This window comes from Eumetopias jubatus, unplaced genomic scaffold (genome assembly GCF_037043125.1).
Source record: "Eumetopias jubatus isolate StellerSeaLion01/CBP00866 unplaced genomic scaffold, mEumJub1_p1.0 scaffold_7, whole genome shotgun sequence".
Lineage (NCBI taxonomy): Eukaryota > Metazoa > Chordata > Mammalia > Carnivora > Otariidae > Eumetopias > Eumetopias jubatus.
In genome coordinates, this window is record NW_028274813.1 from 141452482 (window position 1) to 141475617 (window position 23136).

General features: G+C 66.7%; 8 non-coding genes across 8 annotated transcripts; all 8 read left to right on the top strand.

The window, feature by feature from the left end:
* Positions 1 to 1896: 1896 nt before the first annotated feature.
* LOC148164016 (small nucleolar RNA SNORD116) lies at positions 1897 to 1991 on the top strand. Its single transcript, XR_015768682.1, has one exon. It is a non-coding gene; the product is annotated as a small nucleolar RNA SNORD116 (small nucleolar RNA).
* Positions 1992 to 4807: 2816 nt separating this feature from the next.
* LOC148164017 (small nucleolar RNA SNORD116) lies at positions 4808 to 4902 on the top strand. Its single transcript, XR_015768683.1, has one exon. It is a non-coding gene; the product is annotated as a small nucleolar RNA SNORD116 (small nucleolar RNA).
* Positions 4903 to 7718: 2816 nt separating this feature from the next.
* Positions 7719 to 7813, top strand: LOC148164018 (small nucleolar RNA SNORD116). The gene has a single exon (XR_015768684.1). It is a non-coding gene; the product is annotated as a small nucleolar RNA SNORD116 (small nucleolar RNA).
* Positions 7814 to 10629: 2816 nt separating this feature from the next.
* Positions 10630 to 10724, top strand: LOC148164019 (small nucleolar RNA SNORD116). The gene has a single exon (XR_015768685.1). It is a non-coding gene; the product is annotated as a small nucleolar RNA SNORD116 (small nucleolar RNA).
* A 2816-nt stretch (positions 10725 to 13540) lies between these two features.
* LOC148164020 (small nucleolar RNA SNORD116) lies at positions 13541 to 13635 on the top strand. The gene has a single exon (XR_015768686.1). It is a non-coding gene; the product is annotated as a small nucleolar RNA SNORD116 (small nucleolar RNA).
* A 2816-nt stretch (positions 13636 to 16451) lies between these two features.
* LOC148164021 (small nucleolar RNA SNORD116) lies at positions 16452 to 16546 on the top strand. The gene has a single exon (XR_015768687.1). It is a non-coding gene; the product is annotated as a small nucleolar RNA SNORD116 (small nucleolar RNA).
* Positions 16547 to 19362: 2816 nt separating this feature from the next.
* LOC148164022 (small nucleolar RNA SNORD116) lies at positions 19363 to 19457 on the top strand. The gene has a single exon (XR_015768688.1). It is a non-coding gene; the product is annotated as a small nucleolar RNA SNORD116 (small nucleolar RNA).
* A 2816-nt stretch (positions 19458 to 22273) lies between these two features.
* LOC148164023 (small nucleolar RNA SNORD116) lies at positions 22274 to 22368 on the top strand. Its single transcript, XR_015768689.1, has one exon. It is a non-coding gene; the product is annotated as a small nucleolar RNA SNORD116 (small nucleolar RNA).
* Positions 22369 to 23136: the final 768 nt, after the last annotated feature.

Consider the following 23136-nt stretch of genomic DNA (forward strand, 5'->3'; position numbering starts at 1 on the left):
TCTCGAGGCCGTGCGTAGGTGACGATGCGCAGACTGGCCGGGCCTCCGGCACGTTGCGTAGCCCACGGGGGACGGGGAGACCTCGTCTCCCTCGCCCGCGGCTCCTGAGTTGAGGGTGTGCTCCCGGGACGGTCCCAGTGACTGGGAGGCAGGGGACCCCAAATCCTGCTGTAGGGTGCGGGATCGAGGCCTCTCCTTGCCCCCCTGTATGCCAGGCAGGGCAAGGCAGGCCCTGAGTGCACCGAGGGCAGCCAGGAACAGCGCCCTGGTGGCTAGGGGAGCTGGTCAAACGGGCAGCTCTCCTTGGGCAACGGAGCCGTCTTCCTCTCTCCGCGTCCGTCGCCATCGTGGCGGCGGGCCTGGAGATCCACAGAGGCCATGGTGCTGTTCCTGTGTCGAGCGAGGGGCCCTGGCTTGCATCCCACAGAGTGTTGGACTGTCCCTGGCCCTGCCCTTGTGGGTGTCCTCGATGAAGGTCCCTGCGTGAGCCGTGCGGGTCCAGGCAGATAATTCTGGCTGGGGGACCTGCCAGGGCATGCACAAGGACGCGGCTGTGCACAGGGTCGCCGCCTGACTGCACATTTCCTCGGAGGCAGGGCCGACGGAGCCGCTGGCCGTGAACACGCCAGTGCCCTCAGTGGCAATGGGCCCTGGGTTCAGTGCGCCGCCAAGCTGGCACTCGGCGGGGCAGGGCACCGCTTGCCAAAGGCTGAGCTGCCTGGCTCCCAAGGGCGGATGGGCCGTGTTTGCACTACTTTGTGTCTGGCCTGGAGTCCAGGGCCCCTCCGCTCCCTAGTGCGATGGTTTGCCCCTGGCGTCCCAGGGCTGCCAGCATGCCCGCGGCCCTTGGGTTTTGCCGCCAAGCGCTGAGGTGCAGTCACAGCGGGACACCTAGCGGGCTGAGAGTGTCCAGGCGACCCGGCATCCCGGTTCGGAAGCGGGGCTAGGTCGAGACGGCGTGCCCTGCTTTGCCAGAGAGAATTTGAGACGGGGAGTCTCGGGCCATTTTCAGCCGACCCCATGGGCCAAACGGGCTAGTGGAGATTCAGTGGCCCGGTCTCGTGCCGTTGCATGGCAGGACGTGAGGCCATGATTCCACGTCCGGGCAGGGTCTTTCGGGAGCTGAGCCTTGCACACGTGACCACCGACGCCCGTGCCCACCGCCCACCAGGCACGCACACACCCGCCCCTCGCGCACACGTGCCCACACGAAACAGACGCGAACTACAAAGAGGTAGAAGCCCATGTCTACACCCACCCGAACTCCACTTCCACACGCTCACAACACTGCCATTCTGACTCCCACGGCTGCACAGACTGGCGCGCCCGTGGCCGTGCAGACTTGCGCACAGGGCATCCTGCTCAGCCGCCCCCAACCCTGCCTGTGCGACAGAGGGACAGGACAGGCCGATGCGAGGCTGCACCTAGGAAGCAATCGGAGCGGTCCGGCGACCTGAGAACCTGGATCCTTTTCTCACGCGTGTGTGCCATTTGTCCCCACTTCTCAGGGTCGGTGTCCACGCCGGGCTCGCCGTTGGCCCAGGGAAGAAGGCTTTCCTGTCCTCGGATGCGCGGAGGGTGGCCGGGTGCCCGGAAGAAGTGTTGTCCAGCGCGGCGTGGGCACCCTGCGGAGGCATCGCCCAGATGGTAAGCCTTCCAATGTCTCCTGCGCAGACCTTGGCCGTGGGATAGCCTGCGCCCCCCTGAGAGCCTGCCAGTCCGCGCGTGTCTGGTGGCATGCGGGCTCTGGCTCCGAGAGCGGCTGGAGCGCCCCTCTTGCTCAGTGGCTCGGCTCTGGTCGGTCCAGGCTGCTGGCGGGCACTCCCACCAACGGCTCAAACGTCTGAGCCGCCCGGACAGCTACGTTCGATGTGCCGGGCGGCGCCGAATGTGCTCGGATCGATGATGACTCCCTCATTCTGCATTCCTTGGAAAAGCTGAACAAAATGAGTGAGAACTCCCTACCGTCGTTCTCATCGAAACTGAGGTCCAGCACGTTGTCTCCCCCAGGGAAGGTAGGAGTGAGGGACAGCTTCCCCTCGGTCACACTGTCGCAGGCACCAGCAGCACGAGCACCCCCAGCACCGGCAGCGCCAGCACGAGCACAAGCAGCAGCAGCAGCAACAGCAGCACCCAAGGGCCTCTGCATCGGAGGGCCTCGCGGAGCGCTCCGGGTCCGCGAGGGGTTTCCCCTCCTTAGCTGGGCGTTCACGGCGCGGAGGTCCTCGGGGCCGTGGCAGGGCTTTGGTGGCATGTCGGGCCGCCGGCCTCCCAGCCGGAGGAGTCCCATGGCGTGGCGTTGGCACAGCCCCTGACAGCACGTGGCCCGGGGTAGCGTGCGCCAGGGTGGCGCTTCAGGCAGAAGTCCTGGCGATGTGTGTGGTGGAGCCTGCTTGCGGCAGCTCGCGTGGGTACAGAGGGGAGCCCCGGGGCGGCAAGCGGAGATCCCTCCCGCGATCTTTTTCCCGGTGACGTCCGTGCGGCTCCCCTCAGTGTAGGAGCCTGAGGGGCAGAGGCGCGAGGCGAGGCCGCTGCCCTGGACAGCGCCGGAGTCTCTCCCAGTGCACGCCCACAGTGACCTCGCGGGACCTGTGTGGTGGGTGCAGGGCGCCAATGGCGCCTCGGTACTGGCTCTTACATTGGCCCACAAAGGCCGGGAACGGGAAGGACGGCAGGCGTGTTGATTCCACGAAGGTGCGCGGCCTTAGCCGTTGTCTTTGCTTGGAGAAATCCGGTCATGGTTCCGTGGGTTGTGGGCACCCTACCGCCTCCGTGCCCACGTCACGGCGGCCACCAGCTGGCCACCGGGCCCGCCTTCAAGGTGCCTTGGTCCAGCGCTACGGTCCCTGACCGATGCGCCCCTGCGGTCTCTGTGTCCAAACAATGGGCCTCCGTGGGCGTCTTCCCAGAGTCTCGAGGCCGTGCGTAGGTGACGATGCGCAGACTGGCCGGGCCTCCGGCACGTTGCGTAGCCCACGGGGGACGGGGAGACCTCGTCTCCCTCGCCCGCGGCTCCTGAGTTGAGGGTGTGCTCCCGGGACGGTCCCAGTGACTGGGAGGCAGGGGACCCCAAATCCTGCTGTAGGGTGCGGGATCGAGGCCTCTCCTTGCCCCCCTGTATGCCAGGCAGGGCAAGGCAGGCCCTGAGTGCACCGAGGGCAGCCAGGAACAGCGCCCTGGTGGCTAGGGGAGCTGGTCAAACGGGCAGCTCTCCTTGGGCAACGGAGCCGTCTTCCTCTCTCCGCGTCCGTCACCATCGTGGCGGCGGGCCTGGAGATCCACAGAGGCCATGGTGCTGTTCCTGTGTCGAGCGAGGGGCCCTGGCTTGCATCCCACAGAGTGGTGGACTGTCCCTGGCCCTGCCCTTGTGGGTGTCCTCGATGAAGGTCCCTGCGTGAGCCGTGCGGGTCCAGGCAGATAATTCTGGCTGGGGGACCTGCCAGGGCATGCACAAGGACGCGGCTGTGCACAGGGTCGCCGCCTGACTGCACATTTCCTCGGAGGCAGGGCCGACGGAGCCGCTGGCCGTGAACACGCCAGTGCCCTCAGTGGCAATGGGCCCTGGGTTCAGTGCGCCGCCAAGCTGGCACTCGGCGGGGCAGGGCACCGCTTGCCAAAGGCTGAGCTGCCTGGCTCCCAAGGGCGGATGGGCCGTGTTTGCACTACTTTGTGTCTGGCCTGGAGTCCAGGGCCCCTCCGCTCCCTAGTGCGATGGTTTGCCCCTGGCGTCCCAGGGCTGCCAGCATGCCCGCGGCCCTTGGGTTTTGCCGCCAAGCGCTGAGGTGCAGTCACAGCGGGACACCTAGTGGGCTGAGAGTGTCCAGGCGACCCGGCATCCCGGTTCGGAAGCGGGGCTAGGTCGAGACGGCGTGCCCTGCTTTGCCAGAGAGAATTTGAGACGGGGAGTCTCGGGCCATTTTCAGCCGACCCCATGGGCCAAACGGGCTAGTGGAGATTCAGTGGCCCGGTCTCGTGCCGTTGCATGGCAGGACGTGAGGCCATGATTCCACGTCCGGGCAGGGTCTTTCGGGAGCTGAGCCTTGCACACGTGACCACCGACGCCCGTGCCCACCGCCCACCAGGCACGCACACACCCGCCCCTCGCGCACACGTGCCCACACGAAACAGACGCGAACTACAAAGAGGTAGAAGCCCATGTCTACACCCACCCGAACTCCACTTCCACATGCTCACAACACTGCCATTCTGACTCCCACGGCTGCACAGACTGGCGCGCCCGTGGCCGTGCAGACTTGCGCACAGGGCATCCTGCTCAGCCGCCCCCAACCCTGCCTGTGCGACAGAGGGACAGGACAGGCCGATGCGAGGCTGCACCTAGGAAGCAATCGGAGCGGTCCGGCGACCTGAGAACCTGGATCCTTTTGTCACACGTGTGTGCCATTTGTCCCCACTTCTCAGGGTCGGTGTCCACGCCGGGCTCGCCGTTGGCCCAGGGAAGAAGGATTTCCTGTCCTCGGATGCGCGGAGGGTGGCCGGGTGCCCGGAAGAAGTGTTGTCCAGCGCGGCGTGGGCACCCTGCGGAGGCATCGCCCAGACGGTAAGCCTTCCAAAGTCTCCTGCGCAGACCTTGGCCGTGGGATATCCTGCGCCCCCATGAGAGCCTGCCAGTCCGCGCGTGTCTGGTGGCATGCGGGCTCTGGCTCCGAGAGCGGCTGGAGCGCCCCTCTTGCTCAGTGGCTCGGCTCTGGTCGGTCCAGGCTGCTGGCGGGCACTCCCACCATCGGCTCAAACGTCTGAGCCGCCCGGACAGCTACGTTCGATGTGCCGGGCGGCGCCGAATGTGCTCGGATCGATGATGACTCCCTCATTCTGCATTCCTTGGAAAAGCTGAACAAAATGAGTGAGAACTCCCTACCGTCGTTCTCATCGAAACTGAGGTCCAGCACGTTGTCTCCCCCAGGGAAGGTAGGAGTGAGGGACAGCTTCCCCTCGGTCACACTGTCGCAGGCACCAGCAGCACGAGCACCCCCAGCACCGGCAGCGCCAGCACGAGCACAAGCAGCAGCAGCAGCAACAGCAGCACCCAAGGGCCTCTGCATCGGAGGGCCTCGCGGAGCGCTCCGGGTCCGCGAGGGGTTTCCCCTCCTTAGCTGGGCGTTCACGGCGCGGAGGTCCTCGGGGCCGTGGCAGGGCTTTGGTGGCATGTCGGGCCGCCGGCCTCCCAGCCGGAGGAGTCCCATGGCGTGGCGTTGGCACAGCCCCTGACAGCACGTGGCCCGGGGTAGCGTGCGCCAGGGTGGCGCTTCAGGCAGAAGTCCTGGCGATGTGTGTGGTGGAGCCTGCTTGCGGCAGCTCGCGTGGGTACAGAGGGGAGCCCCGGGGCGGCAAGCGGAGATCCCTCCCGCGATCTTTTTCCCGGTGACGTCCGTGCGGCTCCCCTCAGTGTAGGAGCCTGAGGGGCAGAGGCGCGAGGCGAGGCCGCTGCCCTGGACAGCGCCGGAGTCTCTCCCAGTGCACGCCCACAGTGACCTCGCGGGACCTGTGTGGTGGGTGCAGGGCGCCAATGGCGCCTCGGTACTGGCTCTTACATTGGCCCACAAAGGCCGGGAACGGGAAGGACGGCAGGCGTGTTGATTCCACGAAGGTGCGCGGCCTTAGCCGTTGTCTTTGCTTGGAGAAATCCGGTCATGGTTCCGTGGGTTGTGGGCACCCTACCGCCTCCGTGCCCACGTCACGGCGGCCACCAGCTGGCCACCGGGCCCGCCTTCAAGGTGCCTTGGTCCAGCGCTACGGTCCCTGACCGATGCGCCCCTGCGGTCTCTGTGTCCAAACAATGGGCCTCCGTGGGCGTCTTCCCAGAGTCTCGAGGCCGTGCGTAGGTGACGATGCGCAGACTGGCCGGGCCTCCGGCACGTTGCGTAGCCCACGGGGGACGGGGAGACCTCGTCTCCCTCGCCCGCGGCTCCTGAGTTGAGGGTGTGCTCCCGGGACGGTCCCAGTGACTGGGAGGCAGGGGACCCCAAATCCTGCTGTAGGGTGCGGGATCGAGGCCTCTCCTTGCCCCCCTGTATGCCAGGCAGGGCAAGGCAGGCCCTGAGTGCACCGAGGGCAGCCAGGAACAGCGCCCTGGTGGCTAGGGGAGCTGGTCAAACGGGCAGCTCTCCTTGGGCAACGGAGCCGTCTTCCTCTCTCCGCGTCCGTCGCCATCGTGGCGGCGGGCCTGGAGATCCACAGAGGCCATGGTGCTGTTCCTGTGTCGAGCGAGGGGCCCTGGCTTGCATCCCACAGAGTGGTGGACTGTCCCTGGCCCTGCCCTTGTGGGTGTCCTCGATGAAGGTCCCTGCGTGAGCCGTGCGGGTCCAGGCAGATAATTCTGGCTGGGGGACCTGCCAGGGCATGCACAAGGACGCGGCTGTGCACAGGGTCGCCGCCTGACTGCACATTTCCTCGGAGGCAGGGCCGACGGAGCCGCTGGCCGTGAACACGCCAGTGCCCTCAGTGGCAATGGGCCCTGGGTTCAGTGCGCCGCCAAGCTGGCACTCGGCGGGGCAGGGCACCGCTTGCCAAAGGCTGAGCTGCCTGGCTCCCAAGGGCGGATGGGCCGTGTTTGCACTACTTTGTGTCTGGCCTGGAGTCCAGGGCCCCTCCGCTCCCTAGTGCGATGGTTTGCCCCTGGCGTCCCAGGGCTGCCAGCATGCCCGCGGCCCTTGGGTTTTGCCGCCAAGCGCTGAGGTGCAGTCACAGCGGGACACCTAGCGGGCTGAGAGTGTCCAGGCGACCCGGCATCCCGGTTCGGAAGCGGGGCTAGGTCGAGACGGCGTGCCCTGCTTTGCCAGAGAGAATTTGAGACGGGGAGTCTCGGGCCATTTTCAGCCGACCCCATGGGCCAAACGGGCTAGTGGAGATTCAGTGGCCCGGTCTCGTGCCGTTGCATGGCAGGACGTGAGGCCATGATTCCACGTCCGGGCAGGGTCTTTCGGGAGCTGAGCCTTGCACACGTGACCACCGACGCCCGTGCCCACCGCCCACCAGGCACGCACACACCCGCCCCTCGCGCACACGTGCCCACACGAAACAGACGCGAACTACAAAGAGGTAGAAGCCCATGTCTACACCCACCCGAACTCCACTTCCACATGCTCACAACACTGCCATTCTGACTCCCACGGCTGCACAGACTGGCGCGCCCGTGGCCGTGCAGACTTGCGCACAGGGCATCCTGCTCAGCCGCCCCCAACCCTGCCTGTGCGACAGAGGGACAGGACAGGCCGATGCGAGGCTGCACCTAGGAAGCAATTGGAGCGGTCCGGCGACCTGAGAACCTGGATCCTTTTGTCACACGTGTGTGCCATTTGTCCCCACTTCTCAGGGTCGGTGTCCACGCCGGGCTCGCCGTTGGCCCAGGGAAGAAGGATTTCCTGTCCTCGGATGCGCGGAGGGTGGCCGGGTGCCCGGAAGAAGTGTTGTCCAGCGCGGCGTGGGCACCCTGCGGAGGCATCGCCCAGACGGTAAGCCTTCCAAAGTCTCCTGCGCAGACCTTGGCCGTGGGATATCCTGCGCCCCCATGAGAGCCTGCCAGTCCGCGCGTGTCTGGTGGCATGCGGGCTCTGGCTCCGAGAGCGGCTGGAGCGCCCCTCTTGCTCAGTGGCTCGGCTCTGGTCGGTCCAGGCTGCTGGCGGGCACTCCCACCATCGGCTCAAACGTCTGAGCCGCCCGGACAGCTACGTTCGATGTGCCGGGCGGCGCCGAATGTGCTCGGATCGATGATGACTCCCTCATTCTGCATTCCTTGGAAAAGCTGAACAAAATGAGTGAGAACTCCCTACCGTCGTTCTCATCGAAACTGAGGTCCAGCACGTTGTCTCCCCCAGGGAAGGTAGGAGTGAGGGACAGCTTCCCCTCGGTCACACTGTCGCAGGCACCAGCAGCACGAGCACCCCCAGCACCGGCAGCGCCAGCACGAGCACAAGCAGCAGCAGCAGCAACAGCAGCACCCAAGGGCCTCTGCATCGGAGGGCCTCGCGGAGCGCTCCGGGTCCGCGAGGGGTTTCCCCTCCTTAGCTGGGCGTTCACGGCGCGGAGGTCCTCGGGGCCGTGGCAGGGCTTTGGTGGCATGTCGGGCCGCCGGCCTCCCAGCCGGAGGAGTCCCATGGCGTGGCGTTGGCACAGCCCCTGACAGCACGTGGCCCGGGGTAGCGTGCGCCAGGGTGGCGCTTCAGGCAGAAGTCCTGGCGATGTGTGTGGTGGAGCCTGCTTGCGGCAGCTCGCGTGGGTACAGAGGGGAGCCCCGGGGCGGCAAGCGGAGATCCCTCCCGCGATCTTTTTCCCGGTGACGTCCGTGCGGCTCCCCTCAGTGTAGGAGCCTGAGGGGCAGAGGCGCGAGGCGAGGCCGCTGCCCTGGACAGCGCCGGAGTCTCTCCCAGTGCACGCCCACAGTGACCTCGCGGGACCTGTGTGGTGGGTGCAGGGCGCCAATGGCGCCTCGGTACTGGCTCTTACATTGGCCCACAAAGGCCGGGAACGGGAAGGACGGCAGGCGTGTTGATTCCACGAAGGTGCGCGGCCTTAGCCGTTGTCTTTGCTTGGAGAAATCCGGTCATGGTTCCGTGGGTTGTGGGCACCCTACCGCCTCCGTGCCCACGTCACGGCGGCCACCAGCTGGCCACAGGGCTCGCCTTCAAGGTGCCTTGGTCCAGCGCTACGGTCCCTGACCGATGCGCCCCTGTGGTCTCTGTGTCCAAACAATGGGCCTCCGTGGGCGTCTTCCCAGAGTCTCGAGGCCGTGCGTAGGTGACGATGCGCAGACTGGCCGGGCCTCCGGCACGTTGCGTAGCCCACGGGGGACGGGGAGACCTCGTCTCCCTCGCCCGCGGCTCCTGAGTTGAGGGTGTGCTCCCGGGACGGTCCCAGTGACTGGGAGGCAGGGGACTCCAAATCCTGCTGTAGGGTGCGGGATCGAGGCCTCTCCTTGCCCCCCTGTATGCCAGGCAGGGCAAGGCAGGCCCTGAGTGCACCGAGGGCAGCCAGGAACAGCGCCCTGGTGGCTAGGGGAGCTGGTCAAACGGGCAGCTCTCCTTGGGCAACGGAGCCGTCTTCCTCTCTCCGCGTCCGTCGCCATCGTGGCGGCGGGCCTGGAGATCCACAGAGGCCATGGTGCTGTTCCTGTGTCGAGCGAGGGGCCCTGGCTTGCATCCCACAGAGTGGTGGACTGTCCCTGGCCCTGCCCTTGTGGGTGTCCTCGATGAAGGTCCCTGCGTGAGCCGTGCGGGTCCAGGCAGATAATTCTGGCTGGGGGACCCGCCAGGGCATGCACAAGGACGCGGCTGTGCACAGGGTCGCCGCCTGACTGCACATTTCCTCGGAGGCAGGGCCGACGGAGCCGCTGGCCGTGAACACGCCAGTGCCCTCAGTGGCAATGGGCCCTGGGTTCAGTGCGCCGCCAAGCTGGCACTCGGCGGGGCAGGGCACCGCTTGCCAAAGGCTGAGCTGCCTGGCTCCCAAGGGCGGATGGGCCGTGTTTGCACTACTTTGTGTCTGGCCTGGAGGCCAGGGCCCCTCCGCTCCCTAGTGCGATGGTTTGCCCCTGGCGTCCCAGGGCTGCCAGCATGCCCGCGGCCCTTGGGTTTTGCCGCCAAGCGCTGAGGTGCAGTCACAGCGGGACACCTAGCGGGCTGAGAGTGTCCAGGCGACCCGGCATCCCGGTTCGGAAGCGGGGCTAGGTCGAGACGGCGTGCCCTGCTTTGCCAGAGAGAATTTGAGACGGGGAGTCTCGGGCCATTTTCAGCCGACCCCATGGGCCAAACGGGCTAGTGGAGATTCAGTGGCCCGGTCTCGTGCCGTTGCATGGCAGGACGTGAGGCCATGATTCCACGTCCGGGCAGGGTCTTTCGGGAGCTGAGCCTTGCACACGTGACCACCGACGCCCGTGCCCACCGCCCACCAGGCACGCACACACCCGCCCCTCGCGCACACGTGCCCACACGAAACAGACGCGAACTACAAAGAGGTAGAAGCCCATGTCTACACCCACCCGAACTCCACTTCCACACGCTCACAACACTGCCATTCTGACTCCCACGGCTGCACAGACTGGCGCGCCCGTGGCCGTGCAGACTTGCGCACAGGGCATCCTGCTCAGCCGCCCCCAACCCTGCCTGTGCGACAGAGGGACAGGACAGGCCGATGCGAGGCTGCACCTAGGAAGCAATCGGAGCGGTCCGGCGACCTGAGAACCTGGATCCTTTTCTCACGCGTGTGTGCCATTTGTCCCCACTTCTCAGGGTCGGTGTCCACGCCGGGCTCGCCGTTGGCCCAGGGAAGAAGGCTTTCCTGTCCTCGGATGCGCGGAGGGTGGCCGGGTGCCCGGAAGAAGTGTTGTCCAGCGCGGCGTGGGCACCCTGCGGAGGCATCGCCCAGACGGTAAGCCTTCCAATGTCTCCTGCGCAGACCTTGGCCGTGGGATAGCCTGCGCCCCCCTGAGAGCCTGCCAGTCCGCGCGTGCCTGGTGGCATGCGGGCTCTGGCTCCGAGAGCGGCTGGAGCGCCCCTCTTGCTCAGTGGCTCGGCTCTGGTCGGTCCAGGCTGCTGGCGGGCACTCCCACCATCGGCTCAAACGTCTGAGCCGCCCGGACAGCTACGTTCGATGTGCCGGGCGGCCCCGAATGTGCTCGGATCGATGATGACTCCCTCATTCTGCATTCCTTGGAAAAGCTGAACAAAATGAGTGAGAACTCCCTACCGTCGTTCTCATCGAAACTGAGGTCCAGCACGTTGTCTCCCCCAGGGAAGGTAGGAGTGAGGGACAGCTTCCCCTCGGTCACACTGTCGCAGGCACCAGCAGCACGAGCACCCCCAGCACCGGCAGCGCCAGCACGAGCACAAGCAGCAGCAGCAGCAACAGCAGCACCCAAGGGCCTCTGCATCGGAGGGCCTCGCGGAGCGCTCCGGGTCCGCGAGGGGTTTCCCCTCCTTAGCTGGGCGTTCACGGCGCGGAGGTCCTCGGGGCCGTGGCAGGGCTTTGGTGGCATGTCGGGCCGCCGGCCTCCCAGCCGGAGGAGTCCCATGGCGTGGCGTTGGCACAGCCCCTGACAGCACGTGGCCCGGGGTAGCGTGCGCCAGGGTGGCGCTTCAGGCAGAAGTCCTGGCGATGTGTGTGGTGGAGCCTGCTTGCGGCAGCTCGCGTGGGTACAGAGGGGAGCCCCGGGGCGGCAAGCGGAGATCCCTCCCGCGATCTTTTTCCCGGTGACGTCCGTGCGGCTCCCCTCAGTGTAGGAGCCTGAGGGGCAGAGGCGCGAGGCGAGGCCGCTGCCCTGGACAGCGCCGGAGTCTCTCCCAGTGCACGCCCACAGTGACCTCGCGGGACCTGTGTGGTGGGTGCAGGGCGCCAATGGCGCCTCGGTACTGGCTCTTACATTGGCCCACAAAGGCCGGGAACGGGAAGGACGGCAGGCGTGTTGATTCCACGAAGGTGCGCGGCCTTAGCCGTTGTCTTTGCTTGGAGAAATCCGGTCATGGTTCCGTGGGTTGTGGGCACCCTACCGCCTCCGTGCCCACGTCACGGCGGCCACCAGCTGGCCACCGGGCCCGCCTTCAAGGTGCCTTGGTCCAGCGCTACGGTCCCTGACCGATGCGCCCCTGCGGTCTCTGTGTCCAAACAATGGGCCTCCGTGGGCGTCTTCCCAGAGTCTCGAGGCCGTGCGTAGGTGACGATGCGCAGACTGGCCGGGCCTCCGGCACGTTGCGTAGCCCACGGGGGTCGGGGAGACCTCGTCTCCCTCGCCCGCGGCTCCTGAGTTGAGGGTGTGCTCCCGGGACGGTCCCAGTGACTGGGAGGCAGGGGACCCCAAATCCTGCTGTAGGGTGCGGGATCGAGGCCTCTCCTTGCCCCCCTGTATGCCAGGCAGGGCAAGGCAGGCCCTGAGTGCACCGAGGGCAGCCAGGAACAGCGCCCTGGTGGCTAGGGGAGCTGGTCAAACGGGCAGCTCTCCTTGGGCAACGGAGCCGTCTTCCTCTCTCCGCGTCCGTCGCCATCGTGGCGGCGGGCCTGGAGATCCACAGAGGCCATGGTGCTGTTCCTGTGTCGAGCGAGGGGCCCTGGCTTGCATCCCACAGAGTGGTGGACTGTCCCTGGCCCTGCCCTTGTGGGTGTCCTCGATGAAGGTCCCTGCGTGAGCCGTGCGGGTCCAGGCAGATAATTCTGGCTGGGGGACCTGCCAGGGCATGCACAAGGACGCGGCTGTGCACAGGGTCGCCGCCTGACTGCACATTTCCTCGGAGGCAGGGCCGACGGAGCCGCTGGCCGTGAACACGCCAGTGCCCTCAGTGGCAATGGGCCCTGGGTTCAGTGCGCCGCCAAGCTGGCACTCGGCGGGGCAGGGCACCGCTTGCCAAAGGCTGAGCTGCCTGGCTCCCAAGGGCGGATGGGCCGTGTTTGCACTACTTTGTGTCTGGCCTGGAGTCCAGGGCCCCTCCGCTCCCTAGTGCGATGGTTTGCCCCTGGCGTCCCAGGGCTGCCAGCATGCCCGCGGCCCTTGGGTTTTGCCGCCAAGCACTGAGGTGCAGTCACAGCGGGACACCTAGCGGGCTGAGAGTGTCCAGGCGACCCGGCATCCCGGTTCGGAAGCGGGGCTAGGTCGAGACGGCGTGCCCTGCTTTGCCAGAGAGAATTTGAGACGGGGAGTCTCGGGCCATTTTCAGCCGACCCCATGGGCCAAACGGGCTAGTGGAGATTCAGTGGCCCGGTCTCGTGCCGTTGCATGGCAGGACGTGAGGCCATGATTCCACGTCCGGGCAGGGTCTTTCGGGAGCTGAGCCTTGCACACGTGACCACCGACGCCCGTGCCCACCGCCCACCAGGCACGCACACACCCGCCCCTCGCGCACACGTGCCCACACGAAACAGACGCGAACTACAAAGAGGTAGAAGCCCATGTCTACACCCACCCGAACTCCACTTCCACACGCTCACAACACTGCCATTCTGACTCCCACGGCTGCACAGACTGGCGCGCCCGTGGCCGTGCAGACTTGCGCACAGGGCATCCTGCTCAGCCGCCCCCAACCCTGCCTGTGCGACAGAGGGACAGGACAGGCCGATGCGAGGCTGCACCTAGGAAGCAATCGGAGCGGTCCGGCGACCTGAGAACCTGGATCCTTTTCTCACGCGTGTGTGCCATTTGTCCCCACTTCTCAGGGTCGGTGTCCACGCCGGGCTCGCCGTTGGCCCAGGGAAGAAGGCTTTCCTGTCCTCGGATGCGCGGAGGGTGGCCGGGTGCCCGGAAGAAGTGTTGTCCAGCGCGGCGTGGGCACCCTGCGGAGGCATCGCCCAGACGGTAAGCCTTCCAATGTCTCCTGCGCAGACCTTGGCCGTGGGATAGCCTGCGCCCCCCTGAGAGCCTGCCAGTCCGCGCGTGCCTGGTGGCATGCGGGCTCTGGCTCCGAGAGCGGCTGGAGCGCCCCTCTTGCTCAGTGGCTCGGCTCTGGTCGGTCCAGGCTGCTGGCGGGCACTCCCACCATCGGCTCAAACGTCTGAGCCGCCCGGACAGCTACGTTCGATGTGCCGGGCGGCCCCGAATGTGCTCGGATCGATGATGACTCCCTCATTCTGCATTCCTTGGAAAAGCTGAACAAAATGAGTGAGAACTCCCTACCGTCGTTCTCATCGAAACTGAGGTCCAGCACGTTGTCTCCCCCAGGGAAGGTAGGAGTGAGGGACAGCTTCCCCTCGGTCACACTGTCGCAGGCACCAGCAGCACGAGCACCCCCAGCACCGGCAGCGCCAGCACGAGCACAAGCAGCAGCAGCAGCAACAGCAGCACCCAAGGGCCTCTGCATCGGAGGGCCTCGCGGAGCGCTCCGGGTCCGCGAGGGGTTTCCCCTCCTTAGCTGGGCGTTCACGGCGCGGAGGTCCTCGGGGCCGTGGCAGGGCTTTGGTGGCATGTCGGGCCGCCGGCCTCCCAGCCGGAGGAGTCCCATGGCGTGGCGTTGGCACAGCCCCTGACAGCACGTGGCCCGGGGTAGCGTGCGCCAGGGTGGCGCTTCAGGCAGAAGTCCTGGCGATGTGTGTGGTGGAGCCTGCTTGCGGCAGCTCGCGTGGGTACAGAGGGGAGCCCCGGGGCGGCAAGCGGAGATCCCTCCCGCGATCTTTTTCCCGGTGACGTCCGTGCGGCTCCCCTCAGTGTAGGAGCCTGAGGGGCAGAGGCGCGAGGCGAGGCCGCTGCCCTGGACAGCGCCGGAGTCTCTCCCAGTGCACGCCCACAGTGACCTCGCGGGACCTGTGTGGTGGGTGCAGGGCGCCAATGGCGCCTCGGTACTGGCTCTTACATTGGCCCACAAAGGCCGGGAACGGGAAGGACGGCAGGCGTGTTGATTCCACGAAGGTGCGCGGCCTTAGCCGTTGTCTTTGCTTGGAGAAATCCGGTCATGGTTCCGTGGGTTGTGGGCACCCTACCGCCTCCGTGCCCACGTCACGGCGGCCACCAGCTGGCCACCGGGCCCGCCTTCAAGGTGCCTTGGTCCAGCGCTACGGTCCCTGACCGATGCGCCCCTGCGGTCTCTGTGTCCAAACAATGGGCCTCCGTGGGCGTCTTCCCAGAGTCTCGAGGCCGTGCGTAGGTGACGATGCGCAGACTGGCCGGGCCTCCGGCACGTTGCGTAGCCCACGGGGGTCGGGGAGACCTCGTCTCCCTCGCCCGCGGCTCCTGAGTTGAGGGTGTGCTCCCGGGACGGTCCCAGTGACTGGGAGGCAGGGGACCCCAAATCCTGCTGTAGGGTGCGGGATCGAGGCCTCTCCTTGCCCCCCTGTATGCCAGGCAGGGCAAGGCAGGCCCTGAGTGCACCGAGGGCAGCCAGGAACAGCGCCCTGGTGGCTAGGGGAGCTGGTCAAACGGGCAGCTCTCCTTGGGCAACGGAGCCGTCTTCCTCTCTCCGCGTCCGTCGCCATCGTGGCGGCGGGCCTGGAGATCCACAGAGGCCATGGTGCTGTTCCTGTGTCGAGCGAGGGGCCCTGGCTTGCATCCCACAGAGTGGTGGACTGTCCCTGGCCCTGCCCTTGTGGGTGTCCTCGATGAAGGTCCCTGCGTGAGCCGTGCGGGTCCAGGCAGATAATTCTGGCTGGGGGACCTGCCAGGGCATGCACAAGGACGCGGCTGTGCACAGGGTCGCCGCCTGACTGCACATTTCCTCGGAGGCAGGGCCGACGGAGCCGCTGGCCGTGAACACGCCAGTGCCCTCAGTGGCAATGGGCCCTGGGTTCAGTGCGCCGCCAAGCTGGCACTCGGCGGGGCAGGGCACCGCTTGCCAAAGGCTGAGCTGCCTGGCTCCCAAGGGCGGATGGGCCGTGTTTGCACTACTTTGTGTCTGGCCTGGAGTCCAGGGCCCCTCCGCTCCCTAGTGCGATGGTTTGCCCCTGGCGTCCCAGGGCTGCCAGCATGCCCGCGGCCCTTGGGTTTTGCCGCCAAGCACTGAGGTGCAGTCACAGCGGGACACCTAGCGGGCTGAGAGTGTCCAGGCGACCCGGCATCCCGGTTCGGAAGCGGGGCTAGGTCGAGACGGCGTGCCCTGCTTTGCCAGAGAGAATTTGAGACGGGGAGTCTCGGGCCATTTTCAGCCGACCCCATGGGCCAAACGGGCTAGTGGAGATTCAGTGGCCCGGTCTCGTGCCGTTGCATGGCAGGACGTGAGGCCATGATTCCACGTCCGGGCAGGGTCTTTCGGGAGCTGAGCCTTGCACACGTGACCACCGACGCCCGTGCCCACCGCCCACCAGGCACGCACACACCCGCCCCTCGCGCACACGTGCCCACACGAAACAGACGCGAACTACAAAGAGGTAGAAGCCCATGTCTACACCCACCCGAACTCCACTTCCACACGCTCACAACACTGCCATTCTGACTCCCACGGCTGCACAGACTGGCGCGCCCGTGGCCGTGCAGACTTGCGCACAGGGCATCCTGCTCAGCCGCCCCCAACCCTGCCTGTGCGACAGAGGGACAGGACAGGCCGATGCGAGGCTGCACCTAGGAAGCAATCGGAGCGGTCCGGCGACCTGAGAACCTGGATCCTTTTCTCACGCGTGTGTGCCATTTGTCCCCACTTCTCAGGGTCGGTGTCCACGCCGGGCTCGCCGTTGGCCCAGGGAAGAAGGCTTTCCTGTCCTCGGATGCGCGGAGGGTGGCCGGGTGCCCGGAAGAAGTGTTGTCCAGCGCGGCGTGGGCACCCTGCGGAGGCATCGCCCAGACGGTAAGCCTTCCAATGTCTCCTGCGCAGACCTTGGCCGTGGGATAGCCTGCGCCCCCCTGAGAGCCTGCCAGTCCGCGCGTGCCTGGTGGCATGCGGGCTCTGGCTCCGAGAGCGGCTGGAGCGCCCCTCTTGCTCAGTGGCTCGGCTCTGGTCGGTCCAGGCTGCTGGCGGGCACTCCCACCATCGGCTCAAACGTCTGAGCCGCCCGGACAGCTACGTTCGATGTGCCGGGCGGCCCCGAATGTGCTCGGATCGATGATGACTCCCTCATTCTGCATTCCTTGGAAAAGCTGAACAAAATGAGTGAGAACTCCCTACCGTCGTTCTCATCGAAACTGAGGTCCAGCACGTTGTCTCCCCCAGGGAAGGTAGGAGTGAGGGACAGCTTCCCCTCGGTCACACTGTCGCAGGCACCAGCAGCACGAGCACCCCCAGCACCGGCAGCGCCAGCACGAGCACAAGCAGCAGCAGCAGCAACAGCAGCACCCAAGGGCCTCTGCATCGGAGGGCCTCGCGGAGCGCTCCGGGTCCGCGAGGGGTTTCCCCTCCTTAGCTGGGCGTTCACGGCGCGGAGGTCCTCGGGGCCGTGGCAGGGCTTTGGTGGCATGTCGGGCCGCCGGCCTCCCAGCCGGAGGAGTCCCATGGCGTGGCGTTGGCACAGCCCCTGACAGCACGTGGCCCGGGGTAGCGTGCGCCAGGGTGGCGCTTCAGGCAGAAGTCCTGGCGATGTGTGTGGTGGAGCCTGCTTGCGGCAGCTCGCGTGGGTACAGAGGGGAGCCCCGGGGCGGCAAGCGGAGATCCCTCCCGCGATCTTTTTCCCGGTGACGTCCGTGCGGCTCCCCTCAGTGTAGGAGCCTGAGGGGCAGAGGCGCGAGGCGAGGCCGCTGCCCTGGACAGCGCCGGAGTCTCTCCCAGTGCACGCCCACAGTGACCTCGCGGGACCTGTGTGGTGGGTGCAGGGCGCCAATGGCGCCTCGGTACTGGCTCTTACATTGGCCCACAAAGGCCGGGAACGGGAAGGACGGCAGGCGTGTTGATTCCACGAAGGTGCGCGGCCTTAGCCGTTGTCTTTGCTTGGAGAAATCCGGTCATGGTTCCGTGGGTTGTGGGCACCCTACCGCCTCCGTGCCCACGTCACGGCGGCCACCAGCTGGCCACCGGGCCCGCCTTCAAGGTGCCTTGGTCCAGCGCTACGGTCCCTGACCGATGCGCCCCTGCGGTCTCTGTGTCCAAACAATGGGCCTCCGTGGGCGTCTTCCCAGAGTCTCGAGGCCGTGCGTAGGTGACGATGCGCAGACTGGCCGGGCCTCCGGCACGTTGCGTAGCCCACGGGGGTCGGGGAGACCTCGTCTCCCTCGCCCGCGGCTCCTGAGTTGAGGGTGTGCTCCCGGGACGGTCCCAGTGACTGGGAGGCAGGGGACCCCAAATCCTGCTGTAGGGTGCGGGATCGAGGCCTCTCCTTGCCCCCCTGTATGCCAGGCAGGGCAAGGCAGGCCCTGAGTGCACCGAGGGCAGCCAGGAACAGCGCCCTGGTGGCTAGGGGAGCTGGTCAAACGGGCAGCTCTCCTTGGGCAACGGAGCCGTCTTCCTCTCTCCGCGTCCGTCGCCATCGTGGCGGCGGGCCTGGAGATCCACAGAGGCCATGGTGCTGTTCCTGTGTCGAGCGAGGGGCCCTGGCTTGCATCCCACAGAGTGGTGGACTGTCCCTGGCCCTGCCCTTGTGGGTGTCCTCGATGAAGGTCCCTGCGTGAGCCGTGCGGGTCCAGGCAGATAATTCTGGCTGGGGGACCTGCCAGGGCATGCACAAGGACGCGGCTGTGCACAGGGTCGCCGCCTGACTGCACATTTCCTCGGAGGCAGGGCCGACGGAGCCGCTGGCCGTGAACACGCCAGTGCCCTCAGTGGCAATGGGCCCTGGGTTCAGTGCGCCGCCAAGCTGGCACTCGGCGGGGCAGGGCACCGCTTGCCAAAGGCTGAGCTGCCTGGCTCCCAAGGGCGGATGGGCCGTGTTTGCACTACTTTGTGTCTGGCCTGGAGTCCAGGGCCCCTCCGCTCCCTAGTGCGATGGTTTGCCCCTGGCGTCCCAGGGCTGCCAGCATGCCCGCGGCCCTTGGGTTTTGCCGCCAAGCGCTGAGGTGCAGTCACAGCGGGACACCTAGCGGGCTGAGAGTGTCCAGGCGACCCGGCATCCCGGTTCGGAAGCGGGGCTAGGTCGAGACGGCGTGCCCTGCTTTGCCAGAGAGAATTTGAGACGGGGAGTCTCGGGCCATTTTCAGCCGACCCCATGGGCCAAACGGGCTAGTGGAGATTCAGTGGCCCGGTCTCGTGCCGTTGCATGGCAGGACGTGAGGCCATGATTCCACGTCCGGGCAGGGTCTTTCGGGAGCTGAGCCTTGCACACGTGACCACCGACGCCCGTGCCCACCGCCCACCAGGCACGCACACACCCGCCCCTCGCGCACACGTGCCCACACGAAACAGACGCGAACTACAAAGAGGTAGAAGCCCATGTCTACACCCACCCGAACTCCACTTCCACACGCTCACAACACTGCCATTCTGACTCCCACGGCTGCACAGACTGGCGCGCCCGTGGCCGTGCAGACTTGCGCACAGGGCATCCTGCTCAGCCGCCCCCAACCCTGCCTGTGCGACAGAGGGACAGGACAGGCCGATGCGAGGCTGCACCTAGGAAGCAATCGGAGCGGTCCGGCGACCTGAGAACCTGGATCCTTTTCTCACGCGTGTGTGCCATTTGTCCCCACTTCTCAGGGTCGGTGTCCACGCCGGGCTCGCCGTTGGCCCAGGGAAGAAGGCTTTCCTGTCCTCGGATGCGCGGAGGGTGGCCGGGTGCCCGGAAGAAGTGTTGTCCAGCGCGGCGTGGGCACCCTGCGGAGGCATCGCCCAGACGGTAAGCCTTCCAATGTCTCCTGCGCAGACCTTGGCCGTGGGATAGCCTGCGCCCCCCTGAGAGCCTGCCAGTCCGCGCGTGCCTGGTGGCATGCGGGCTCTGGCTCCGAGAGCGGCTGGAGCGCCCCTCTTGCTCAGTGGCTCGGCTCTGGTCGGTCCAGGCTGCTGGCGGGCACTCCCACCATCGGCTCAAACGTCTGAGCCGCCCGGACAGCTACGTTCGATGTGCCGGGCGGCCCCGAATGTGCTCGGATCGATGATGACTCCCTCATTCTGCATTCCTTGGAAAAGCTGAACAAAATGAGTGAGAACTCCCTACCGTCGTTCTCATCGAAACTGAGGTCCAGCACGTTGTCTCCCCCAGGGAAGGTAGGAGTGAGGGACAGCTTCCCCTCGGTCACACTGTCGCAGGCACCAGCAGCACGAGCACCCCCAGCACCGGCAGCGCCAGCACGAGCACAAGCAGCAGCAGCAGCAACAGCAGCACCCAAGGGCCTCTGCATCGGAGGGCCTCGCGGAGCGCTCCGGGTCCCCGAGGGGTTTCCCCTCCTTAGCTGGGCGTTCACGGCGCGGAGGTCCTCGGGGCCGTGGCAGGGCTTTGGTGGCATGTCGGGCCGCCGGCCTCCCAGCCGGAGGAGTCCCATGGCGTGGCGTTGGCACAGCCCCTGACAGCACGTGGCCCGGGGTAGCGTGCGCCAGGGTGGCGCTTCAGGCAGAAGTCCTGGCGATGTGTGTGGTGGAGCCTGCTTGCGGCAGCTCGCGTGGGTACAGAGGGGAGCCCCGGGGCGGCAAGCGGAGATCCCTCCCGCGATCTTTTTCCCGGTGACGTCCGTGCGGCTCCCCTCAGTGTAGGAGCCTGAGGGGCAGAGGCGCGAGGCGAGGCCGCTGCCCTGGACAGCGCCGGAGTCTCTCCCAGTGCACGCCCACAGTGACCTCGCGGGACCTGTGTGGTGGGTGCAGGGCGCCAATGGCGCCTCGGTACTGGCTCTTACATTGGCCCACAAAGGCCGGGAACGGGAAGGACGGCAGGCGTGTTGATTCCACGAAGGTGCGCGGCCTTAGCCGTTGTCTTTGCTTGGAGAAATCCGGTCATGGTTCCGTGGGTTGTGGGCACCCTACCGCCTCCGTGCCCACGTCACGGCGGCCACCAGCTGGCCACCGGGCCCGCCTTCAAGGTGCCTTGGTCCAGCGCTACGGTCCCTGACCGATGCGCCCCTGCGGTCTCTGTGTCCAAACAATGGGCCTCCGTGGGCGTCTTCCCAGAGTCTCGAGGCCGTGCGTAGGTGACGATGCGCAGACTGGCCGGGCCTCCGGCACGTTGCGTAGCCCACGGGGGTCGGGGAGACCTCGTCTCCCTCGCCCGCGGCTCCTGAGTTGAGGGTGTGCTCCCGGGACGGTCCCAGTGACTGGGAGGCAGGGGACCCCAAATCCTGCTGTAGGGTGCGGGATCGAGGCCTCTCCTTGCCCCCCTGTATGCCAGGCAGGGCAAGGCAGGCCCTGAGTGCACCGAGGGCAGCCAGGAACAGCGCCCTGGTGGCTAGGGGAGCTGGTCAAACGGGCAGCTCTCCTTGGGCAACGGAGCCGTCTTCCTCTCTCCGCGTCCGTCGCCATCGTGGCGGCGGGCCTGGAGATCCACAGAGGCCATGGTGCTGTTCCTGTGTCGAGCGAGGGGCCCTGGCTTGCATCCCACAGAGTGGTGGACTGTCCCTGGCCCTGCCCTTGTGGGTGTCCTCGATGAAGGTCCCTGCGTGAGCCGTGCGGGTCCAGGCAGATAATTCTGGCTGGGGGACCTGCCAGGGCATGCACAAGGACGCGGCTGTGCACAGGGTCGCCGCCTGACTGCACATTTCCTCGGAGGCAGGGCCGACGGAGCCGCTGGCCGTGAACACGCCAGTGCCCTCAGTGGCAATGGGCCCTGGGTTCAGTGCGCCGCCAAGCTGGCACTCGGCGGGGCAGGGCACCGCTTGCCAAAGGCTGAGCTGCCTGGCTCCCAAGGGCGGATGGGCCGTGTTTGCACTACTTTGTGTCTGGCCTGGAGTCCAGGGCCCCTCCGCTCCCTAGTGCGATGGTTTGCCCCTGGCGTCCCAGGGCTGCCAGCATGCCCGCGGCCCTTGGGTTTTGCCGCCAAGCACTGAGGTGCAGTCACAGCGGGACACCTAGCGGGCTGAGAGTGTCCAGGCGACCCGGCATCCCGGTTCGGAAGCGGGGCTAGGTCGAGACGGCGTGCCCTGCTTTGCCAGAGAGAATTTGAGACGGGGAGTCTCGGGCCATTTTCAGCCGACCCCATGGGCCAAACGGGCTAGTGGAGATTCAGTGGCCCGGTCTCGTGCCGTTGCATGGCAGGACGTGAGGCCATGATTCCACGTCCGGGCAGGGTCTTTCGGGAGCTGAGCCTTGCACACGTGACCACCGACGCCCGTGCCCACCGCCCACCAGGCACGCACACACCCGCCCCTCGCGCACACGTGCCCACACGAAACAGACGCGAACTACAAAGAGGTAGAAGCCCATGTCTACACCCACCCGAACTCCACTTCCACACGCTCACAACACTGCCATTCTGACTCCCACGGCTGCACAGACTGGCGCGCCCGTGGCCGTGCAGACTTGCGCACAGGGCATCCTGCTCAGCCGCCCCCAACCCTGCCTGTGCGACAGAGGGACAGGACAGGCCGATGCGAGGCTGCACCTAGGAAGCAATCGGAGCGGTCCGGCGACCTGAGAACCTGGATCCTTTTCTCACGCGTGTGTGCCATTTGTCCCCACTTCTCAGGGTCGGTGTCCACGCCGGGCTCGCCGTTGGCCCAGGGAAGAAGGCTTTCCTGTCCTCGGATGCGCGGAGGGTGGCCGGGTGCCCGGAAGAAGTGTTGTCCAGCGCGGCGTGGGCACCCTGCGGAGGCATCGCCCAGACGGTAAGCCTTCCAATGTCTCCTGCGCAGACCTTGGCCGTGGGATAGCCTGCGCCCCCCTGAGAGCCTGCCAGTCCGCGCGTACCTGGTGGCATGCGGGCTCTGGCTCCGAGAGCGGCTGGAGCGCCCCTCTTGCTCAGTGGCTCGGCTCTGGTCGGTCCAGGCTGCTGGCGGGCACTCCCACCATCGGCTCAAACGTCTGAGCCGCCCGGACAGCTACGTTCGATGTGCCGGGCGGCCCCGAATGTGCTCGGATCGATGATGACTCCCTCATTCTGCATTCCTTGGAAAAGCTGAACAAAATGAGTGAGAACTCCCTACCGTCGTTCTCATCGAAACTGAGGTCCAGCACGTTGTCTCCCCCAGGGAAGGTAGGAGTGAGGGACAGCTTCCCCTCGGTCACACTGTCGCAGGCACCAGCAGCACGAGCACCCCCAGCACCGGCAGCGCCAGCACGAGCACAAGCAGCAGCAGCAGCAACAGCAGCACCCAAGGGCCTCTGCATCGGAGGGCCTCGCGGAGCGCTCCGGGTCCGCGAGGGGTTTCCCCTCCTTAGCTGGGCGTTCACGGCGCGGAGGTCCTCGGGGCCGTGGCAGGGCTTTGGTGGCATGTCGGGCCGCCGGCCTCCCAGCCGGAGGAGTCCCATGGCGTGGCGTTGGCACAGCCCCTGACAGCACGTGGCCCGGGGTAGCGTGCGCCAGGGTGGCGCTTCAGGCAGAAGTCCTGGCGATGTGTGTGGTGGAGCCTGCTTGCGGCAGCTCGCGTGGGTACAGAGGGGAGCCCCGGGGCGGCAAGCGGAGATCCCTCCCGCGATCTTTTTCCCGGTGACGTCCGTGCGGCTCCCCTCAGTGTAGGAGCCTGAGGGGCAGAGGCGCGAGGCGAGGCCGCTGCCCTGGACAGCGCCGGAGTCTCTCCCAGTGCACGCCCACAGTGACCTCGCGGGACCTGTGTGGTGGGTGCAGGGCGCCAATGGCGCCTCGGTACTGGCTCTTACATTGGCCCACAAAGGCCGGGAACGGGAAGGACGGCAGGCGTGTTGATTCCACGAAGGTGCGCGGCCTTAGCCGTTGTCTTTGCTTGGAGAAATCCGGTCATGGTTCCGTGGGTTGTGGGCA